At 43.3% G+C, this 10,039-nt stretch overlaps 1 non-coding gene and 1 pseudogene across 1 annotated transcript; one reads left to right on the forward strand and one right to left on the reverse strand.

Moving 5' to 3' along the window:
- Window positions 1–1,425: 1,425 nt before the first annotated feature.
- Window positions 1,426–3,743, forward strand: LOC107620600 (protein FAR1-RELATED SEQUENCE 5-like; annotated as a pseudogene).
- A 4,438-nt stretch (window positions 3,744–8,181) lies between these two features.
- On the reverse strand, window positions 8,182–8,288 carry LOC148579984 (small nucleolar RNA R71). The gene has a single exon (XR_015894184.1). It is a non-coding gene; the product is annotated as a small nucleolar RNA R71 (small nucleolar RNA).
- Between the last annotated feature and the right edge of the window lie 1,751 nt (window positions 8,289–10,039).

Consider the following 10,039-nt stretch of genomic DNA (forward strand, 5'->3'; position numbering starts at 1 on the left):
CAAGAATTTTGGCGTTTAACGCCGAAACTGGCATAAAAACTGGAGTTAAACGCCCAAACTGGCACAAAAGCTGGCGTTTAACTCCAAGAAAAGTCTCTACACATGAAAGCTTCAATGCTCAGCCCAAGCACACACCAAGTGGGCTCCAGAAGTGGATTTTTACACTAAACACCCTAGCTTACTCATTTTCTGTAACCCTAGGTCACCAGTTTACTATAAAAACTACTTTTAGTGATTCATCTTGTACCTCATGACACTTTACACGTTTCTTATTGTATTCTCTATGGCATGAGTCTCTAAACCCCATTGTTGGGGGTGAGGAGCTCTACTGTTCTTCACGAATTAATGCAATTACTATTGTTTTCAATTCTATAACGCTTGCTTCTATTCTAAGATATTCATTCGCACCTCAACCTGATGAATGTGATGATCCGTGACACTCATCATTATTCTCACCTATGAACGCATGCCTGACAACCACATCCGTTCTACCTTAGATTGAATGCATATCTCTTAGCCTCATGATTCAGATTAGAGTCTTCGTGGTATAAGCTAGAATTATTGGCGGCCATTCCTGAGATCCGGAACGTCTAAACCTTGTCTGTGGTATTCTGAGTAGGATCTGGGAAGGGATGGTTGTGATGAGCTTCAAACTCACGATTGTTGGGCGTGTGACAGACACAAAAGGATCAATGGATCCTATTCCGACATGATCGAGCACCGACAGATGATTAGCCGTGCGGTGACAGCGCATTTGGAACATTTTCACTGAGAGGACGGGAAGTAGCTATTGACAACGGTGATACCCAACATAAAGCTTGCCATGGAAGGAGCCTTGCGTGCATGAAGAAGAAGATAGTAGGAAAGCAAAGATTCAGAAGACAAAGCATCTCCAAAGCCTCAACCTGTTCTTCATTACTGAGAATTATTGCATGTTCTTTTACTTTTTACAATTAAATCTGAGAATTATTGATATCCTGACTAAGAGTTACAAGATAACCATAGCTTGCTTCAAGCCGACAATCTCCATGGGATCGACCCTTACTCACGTAAGGTATTACTTGGACGACCTAGTGCACTTGCTGGTTAGTTGTGTGAAATTGCAAAAGTGTGATTGTGATTTCGTGCACCAGAGGACATCCCCCAATTTTGCATTTTTCGCTAAATTACCGCGTTGTTGTTGTTTGGTACAGGGTTACCGGGGATGAAGATACCACTGGGGGCGTGCGCGTCGCCGATGAAGCAGAAATGTCCGACGGAGCAGATCACAGAGTTGGATCGGTTGAGGGCGAAGGCTCTGTAGGGATGGAGTCGGACGAGTACGACTTTCAGGAAGATGAAACACAACACGACCATCATGCAGAGGCCGATGTCGATAATGGGGATGCGGTTAAATTGGAAGACAGTTAGGACGACGCCGGAGGAATGTCTGACAATTATGCGGAAGACGAGTTTTACGCTGTTGATTCCGTGGAGTGGATAGGTTGGATTGATTTTTTGAACTTGAGCAAGGAGGATGTTCTCCGGTTTAATTTCGCAGATGTTGACATTGCATTTGAGTTCTACCAGCAATATGCAAAGTACCATGGCTTCGGCGCGAGACGTTCCAGAAATGAAAAACGCGGCGAAGTAAGGATACGGCAGGAGTTCGTGTGCCACCGACAAGGGTACCGATCCTCGAAGTTCTACTCGATGCCTAACCGGCAAAAGAGGCCGAGGGCCGAGACACGGTGTGGATGCCCTGCAAGGATGCTACTCCGCATGGACGATGAATCAGGACGTTGTGTACTTTTTAGACGCGCATAACGACCACGTTCTTGAGTTGTGATTTTCTTCCATGCTCCCAGGCCATCGGAGGATGAGCGAAGCGGACATCGAGCAGATGAATGACATGCGCAAAGGGGGCATTGGCGTCTCCCAAATCCACAGTTTTATGGCGAGCCTAGCCGGCGGGTATCATAATGTCCCATACACAACAAGGGACATGCACAATGTAAATGCGAAGCAACGAAGGGAGGGTGGCCTAGATGCGGAATCGTGCCTAAGGTATCTCCGAGAGTGCAAGATAAATGATCCAGCACTGTACTATAAGGAAGTTATTGACGGTGAGGGCGTGTTGCAACATTTGTTTTGGTGTGACGGCACCAGCCAAATTGATTACCAGGTGTTTAAAGACGTGGTTGCATTCGATGCAACGTACAAGAAAAATGTTTACCTTTCACCTCTTGTAGTATTCTCTGGTGTGAATCACCACAACCAAATGGTTGTCTTTGCCGCTGCACTGGTGGCAGACGAGAAAAAAGAGACCTATGTCTGGCTGCTTCAACAGTTGCAAACTTCAATGGAAAGGAAAGGCTCCCGTGTCCATAATAACCGATGGTGACAGGAAAATGAAGTCTGTGATCGAGCAAGTTTTTCCAGAGGCTCACCATCGACTCTGCACTTGGCATCTACTCCAAAACGCCATGAGCAACATCGGAAAGTCCAAATTCACCAGGATGTTTAGGGATTGCATGCTTGGCGACTACGAGGTCCGAACATTCCAGAGAAAGTGGTTTGAGATGGTTGAGAAATTTGGCATCGCCGATAAAAGATGGGTACATGACATGTATGAGAGAAGGCACAGTTGGGCCACATCACACATACGAGGAAAGTTTTTTTGCCGGATTTCAAACAACATCAAGGTGCGAGGCTTGCACGCTGTGATATCACGGTATGTTAAGTCTCGATACAGCTACACTGAGTTTTTATGTCATTTCCATTGATGCTTGATGTTCGTGCGTGCAAAGGAGGTGGAGGCTGATTTCGAGTGTGCAAAGGGTGACCCTATTATGACCACCAACCTGAAACAGCTGGAGCAGAGTGTAGCCGAGAACTACACTCGTGCAATATTCTATTTGTTTGTTCCCATTCTTGACAGGGTCTGTGCAATGAGGGTAGTTAACTCTGAAGACAACGGTTCCTATTTTATCCACACCGTCTCTCGATACGGCACTCTGGGGAAGGATTGGCGTGTTGTTGCAACGTCTGATACGAGGGAGGTCCGATGCAAGTGCATGAGAATGGAAGGTTTGGGTCCCCTGCGAACATATAATTGCGGTGCTTGTTCTTAACAATGTTCATGAGATCCTGAGGTCTCTGATATTGTTGAGATGGACCAAGGATGCAAAACTTGTGGCGGTGCTGTCGATGGGCGTGATTTGGGATTCTGTACAACTGACGCAATACTGGTGCCTGATGGATTGGTACCAGAAAGTGTGCAAGATTGCATGTCACAGCACTGAAAAGTTCCAGTTTGCAAGAGACATTGCCATGCTGATGCTGAAGCACTTCGAGAACGAAGATGCAAGGGACACCAGTTTTCCACCCGAGGGGCCACCTACTGAGGGTGGCAGAGGCCTGGCGCCGAATCCACCCAGGCACAATACAAAGGGTAACGGTGCTCATGGTGGAAAGAAAACCCAGCGATGTCATTTGTGCCGGGAGGTGGGACACAACAGGACGACGTGTCCGGACCGCCGCACAATGGAGTCATCCAGCGCAGTTGCAGATGACATGGATTCGATGGACACTGACATTGTGGGTTAGTCGCTTTATAGATGATCTAGTTAAGATTTTTGCCCTGTTAAATGGTTCTAATCATTTGTTTTTTACATTGGTGTCAGCTCTATGATAACCTATCCGGCAATCTGTATGCGACTGCGGAGATTCCTTCGTTCCAATGCTCCGATAGTGACACGTAGGCTGGGTTTGCTAACAGCGACTTCGCTGGGACCAACACGTCCGGGCCAGTCATGTCTCTCGCCGATTGAGCAAAGGGGGCCTACAGTCGTCACGACCGTGTGTTGTAATGGTAGGTTGGTCGAATCTTTTCACATTCTCCGGTAGGCTGTAGCCGTACACAGAATATTGTCTGCATTTCATCTGGGTACAGAACCGTCTATATGTCGTCGACGTTAAAACAAGTTTTTGCTATGTTGGCTTTCGTTGGTATGTGGCTGTGCTCTAGATATAACAGATTTTAATCGGGATTCAAGAAGTGGAGGTGTGAAATGGTGTCATGCGAATAGCTACAAATCCACTGTCAAACCTAATGTATTATTAACCGCTCGTTGTCGACTCTTTTGTTGAACCGGACATGGTAGTTAGGGGCATCTTTATAGCGATTCTATGTGTAGTGGATATTTTGAATATATGGTAAGTGGATATTTTGTATGTAACGTTTATATGGATATTTTGGTTGTAACGTTCAGTGGATATTCAGATGGACGTCTCCTAAAAAACTCCCTTCGTTTGCCTCTTTGCAGTAGACATTCGGAACTGGTTACGTCTTGTACTAGCTTGTGTACTAGTTGGAAAATGCATGCGGTTCAATCGCGGTTTTGAAATTCTTTGTAAGGGATCATGGCTACTGGATGTAATTTAAAACACACGCTTAAAACACCGGATGTGATGAATAAAATGCACTAAATGAAGCACGGCAACAAATCTGAATCAATACTAAATGAAGCACGGCAACAACTCTGAATCAATAAACAACCACTACTAATTATCATTTTTAGGATATTAACAAATCAGTGTGAAGTTTCAAAATTCAAAATTCAAACCTACAAAAAGTAGGTGAAGTGAATCGAATTACATTCAAGCTTCACAGCTTAAAATTACATTCAAACTTCACAGGCACTAATTGACATACATTTCTAATATTGGGAGATCAGTCTATTTGCAATGCTACATGCACATTAACAATAGAAACGATTATCGTGTTTATCATCTAAAGCATAAGTTAATGAGGGCAAGGTAGAATTGTATGCCTGGAAATAACATATAGATTAAAGATACAGATGTATGGACATGCAGCTTGCAGCATTGTACTTGACAAACTGAGGCAAGAAAACACCATGGACCGAGTTACTTGGATGAGGTTGGGGGGCGATGGCTGGGGTGTTTAGGATACAGGAGTTCTCAATATATATGCAGCCGGTAGTCTTGCGGCGCCAGCCGCTCGAAGACACACACATGGCCGTGTCTTAGTTGGCATGCAGTTGCTAAGGTACACCAGCCCATTCCAAAACATCCGTTCGTCCTTCCGACATAGTGCGTATACTGAACGGTCCACGTGCCCCTCTCGTTGGTAATCGAAATTGGGCTATCCTCGTATACTCCCGACAGAGGGGGGACATTCGGCTGGAAGCGAGGACATATTTTTTAGGGTGAGAGCAATGAAATAATTGACTAGAACAATAGCACTGGAAATAGTTGCCTTTAAAAATAATTGTCGGCACACTTACGAGAAAACGGGTTGCCAGGCGGTGCACGATTGGACTAACAAAGAACGGATTGGTCGATCTGAACCCATCGGCTATGTGCCTTGACCTGGGGGCCGTCAGATAGATTATACAAGTGCAGTCTGTCCCCGGCCTGGCACGGGCCAAGTAGTTGATTTATATTGTATGACCGTTGAAGAACATGACATACATGGTGTTTTGAACTTCGTGATAACGGAACAGCACCAGCCACTGATCCCTTAGGCCGTAGCGTTCCCGGACAGCGTCCCATCCTCCATGAAGCACGATCCTTCCATTAGTTCCATATTCCAGCCCACGCAATGACGATGTCCTGTAGGCGTGGTTAGTGTCAGGGGTTGCGGTAGGGACCGGCCATAATCTCGCGAGAACCGTAGCGGGAGCATCTGTAGCGGATGGTGAAAAAAAAAAGGTTTAAAATGTGTCACACATGGATGGATTGATGATTGCAGGTAGTAAAGGAATTGAAATTGGCGTCTATACCAGTATATCAGGGTCGTTCACCAGGATTATCGCGAAGAACTGGACTGTATAGTTGCCATGTGCGGGTATTGCTAGAAGATTTCCGTTTCGCAAGTTTCTGGTACAACGTAAAACAACATAAAACAAACGCCTTAGCCGAGTGCATACAGAAAACCCGATAGATAATCTTGTTACCTTCCATAGTTGATCTCGCAGTATCTTGTGTCATGGATGGCCACATAGAAAAACTTTGGATGGTGATTGATAAACCACTATTTTATGGTTTATATTGTGTTTAATTGTGTGGTTTTATCATGATTATTACCCACTTATTCAATAAATTAGCATGAAATTATAATCCCTTACTGAATTTATAACATGTTTGAAAACTGCTTCCTAGAAACTTTAATTATATATTTTTAATTCTCCTTTATTTCATTCGATGCCGTGATCTGTGTGTTGAGTGTTTCAGACTTTATAGGGCATGAATGAGTTGGAGATTGGAAAGGAAGCTAGCAAAAATGGAAGGAACACAAGAATTTGAGGAGATAACCAGCGAGAAGTGACGCAGTCGTATGGCTCACGTGACCACGCGAAGGAGAGCAAATCACAGTGACGCGGCCACATGGCTCACGCGGCCGCGCGGATTGGAAAAGCTCAGGCGACACGGTAGCGTGGACGACGCAAACGCTTGGCAAGGAAAAGCGCGAATGACGCGTCCGCATGGATGACGCGATTGCGTGACATGTGCGATCTGCATAATCTGCAGACTTCGCTGGGGGCGATTTTGGACCTTATTTCGACCCAATTTTCGGCCCGGAACAGCAGACTAGAGCCAGAGAATATGCAGAAACAAAAGACAACATTCATTCTACACAGTTGACAGTTTTAGATCTAGTTTTTCCTCCTCTAGGTTTTTCTCTCTAGGTTTAGAATTTTAATTTTGGGAATTGATCTTAGCATTGGAACATTGAGAAGAGTTATTTTTCCTCATCAAGACCTCGTCATTCTAGTTCGTTCTCTTAACTTGGTTTTATTCTCCCATGTTCTTTGCTTTGTTCAATTTTATCATTCGAATACTTTCATGATTAATTGATACAAGGATTATTTCTTCCATTTTAATTTATTTTTCCATTCCAATAATCATGTCTTCTTTTAATTCCCTTTCATGTGTTATGGATTTATTATTTACAATGAGTGAGTAGTTCCCCCACTTGATAGGGAGTTGATTGAAAGGAACTCTTGAGTTGGAAGGATTGAAAGAAAAATTGTAATTGGGTTAACTGTTGGATTGTTATCTAATCACTAACACCAATCCCTTTGAACTAAGTGGGTTGCAACTCGTGAACAGATCTAGCATTCCAACTTGTTTGACTTTTCCCTACCTAGTAAAGGATAACTAAACAGAACAACCATTAATTATGAATTAATCTTGAAATCATTCCATCAATGATAGAGATTCCAACTAATCAACTCCCAGTCAAGGCTTCTATTCATATTATTTGAATTTTCTCAACTTAATTTTCCACCTACTTAACTCAACTTCTTGGAACATCTGATTAATAAAATAGCACAATTTTCTGCAACTCATTGGGAGACGACCTGGGACTTAAACTCCCAGTAATTTTTAATTTAAACTCTCTGCGACATATTTCTAAATTGATAGGCAGATTTTCGGTGAGTTAAGAACTATACTTGCAACGTAACTATTTTAATAATTTTTAATTCACCAACTTCTGCGCCTCATCAATTCTTGGCGCCGTTGCCGGGGAGTTTCAATAGAGTGCTAAAGTTATTAATTAGAATTTATTTATTTGCATTTTATTTTATTTTGCTACTATGAGCTGCATGTTTCTTCCGTCAAATGACGCGTTCACTTCCTGATCCGCGCTTGCTAATATTCGATCCTAAAATTGAAAGGACTATTTCACAAATAAGGCAAGAACAGCTTCGGTTAGTCCGCTCTGAGGGCGGATCTGAGAGTGAACTTGAGGAAGAAACCAGCCTCCGTTCTACTGATTCGGTTGTTTTACGTGCAGAAGACATGGCAGCTAGGAGAGTTACCATCCAGGAGGAAGGAGCACCTGATTTTACAATGCAACCGTTTCAAGCGCATCATCCAGCGGTAGCTACAGATTTTGAAATAAAGACCGCACTACTAAATTTGATGCCCAAGTTTCATGGCCTACCTGCTCAAGAGCCTATCAAGCACTTGAGAGATTTCCAGGCAGCCTGTTCTACTGTCAGGCGTGATGGTACTGATGAAACTTCGATTTTGCTGAAAGCTTTCCCGTTTTCTCTTGAGGGAAAAGCAAGAGAGTGGTACTACACTTAACCTCTAGCAAATGTATCCAACTGGGATACACTCAGAAAGGAGTTTTTGGAGAAATTCTTTCCATCTGAAGTTACTGATAAACTGAGGAAGGATATTTCCACAATTGTTCAGGATGACAATGAGACTCTCTTTGAATACTGGGAGCGCTTTAATAATCTTCTGGAAGCATGCCCCCACCATAGGATTGACAAGATAGTGTTACTTAGCTATATCACACAGGGCATGAGGCCCCAAGATAAGACCACATTGGAAAGTGCTAGCAATGGGTCTATGAAGAAGTACAAGACCACTGATGAGGCTTGGCAATTGATCAGTGATTTAGCTGAATCCACTAGGAACCACAGGCAAAGGCAAGGCCATTCAAAAGCCGTTGCAAAAGTATCCTCTAACAGAGAGACTGCTGCTGTAACTCAAAGTATATGTCAGATGACCAACTTGCTGAAGCAGATGCAATTGAATCAACAACAAGCTCAGCAAGCTCAACCTCCTCCGCCACAGCAAAACCAACAACTAGTCCCACAAAGAATTTACGGAATCTGTGCTGATTATAGCCATTACACTGATGAATGCCCGCAGCTCCAACAAGAAGACAACATGGTGGCATCCACTCATAACTTCTATGACCGCCCCAACCAAGGGTACAATCAAAGTGGAAATAATAACCATGGATGGCAGGACAATTTTAACCAGAATTGGAGGGACAACAATAACAGAGGAGGCAGAGATAATCAGGGAAATCAGAGGTGGAATAATAACAACAACAGGCAGCAGAATCAACCTTACAGAGCACCTCACCTGAGGCAAAACCAAGGACCACAGAACAATCAACAGCAGACATCTCAATTTACTCATTCTTCTTTATCTCCTAATGAAGAGCTACTACAATCTTTTGAGCGAAGACAACAGACCATGGAAAATAACATGAATAGTATTAACGCCAGTCTGAATGGTCTCACCTCTACTTTGCAAGATCTTATGTCACATATTGGATCAACGCAAAATTCCAGTAACCAACCTTCAAGCTCCACTGGAATCCCCTCTCAACCATTACCCAATCCAAAGGGAGGCATTAATGCCATCACCCTAAGGTCTGGAACCACACTGCAGGAGAGGAATCAGGAGGAACCAAGCCCACTAGAACACACTTCAGCTGAAGAGGTAGTAGAAATAGAAGATGTTGAAGAGGAAGAGGACATACAGGACATAGCTGAAGAAGAAATAGCTCAACCACAGGAGGAAGCACCAAAAGGCGCAGACACCACAGAAGACACCACTCCTATTCCATTTCCACAACTTGCAAGGAAGCCCAGGAAGCAGCTGGAACCCGACCCCAAAATGGTAGAAATATTCAAAAAGGTTGAGGTAATTGTTCCTCTTTTTGATGTTATTCAGCAGGTACCTAAGTATGAAAAGTTTCTAAAAGATTTATGTATCCATAAAGACAAAATTAATGAATTAGAAACTATTCCTTTAGGTAGTTCTATATCTGCTTTAATGGGAGGATTACCTGAAAAATGTAGTGATCCAGGTCCTTGTATAGTTAGCTGTACTATTGGTGGTGTAGTAATTTATGATTGCATGTGTGATTTAGGAGCATGTGTCAGTATAATGCCTTTGTCTATATATGATATTTTGAGGCTCCCTCCCTTAAAAAGGTCGGCAGCTCGTTTTGTGTTAGCAGATAAAAGCATTATTACAGTGGCTGGAGTTGCTGAAGATGTTTTGGTGAACATTAAAGGACTTACATTTCCCACTGATTTTTATATCTTGGAGATGCCCCATAATGATTCAGATAAGCCATCATCAATCCTACTTGGAAGACCATTCCTGAAGACATCAAAATTCAAATTGGATGCTTTTTCAGGAACATACTCCTTTGAAATAGATGGCCGCATAGTAATCTTCAATATGAATGGAGTCATTGACAACCCCCCAG

This window comes from Arachis ipaensis, chromosome B10 (genome assembly GCF_059453495.1).
Source record: "Arachis ipaensis isolate K30076 ecotype BB chromosome B10, ASM5945349v1, whole genome shotgun sequence".
NCBI classification, from domain to species: Eukaryota; Viridiplantae; Streptophyta; class Magnoliopsida; order Fabales; family Fabaceae; genus Arachis; species Arachis ipaensis.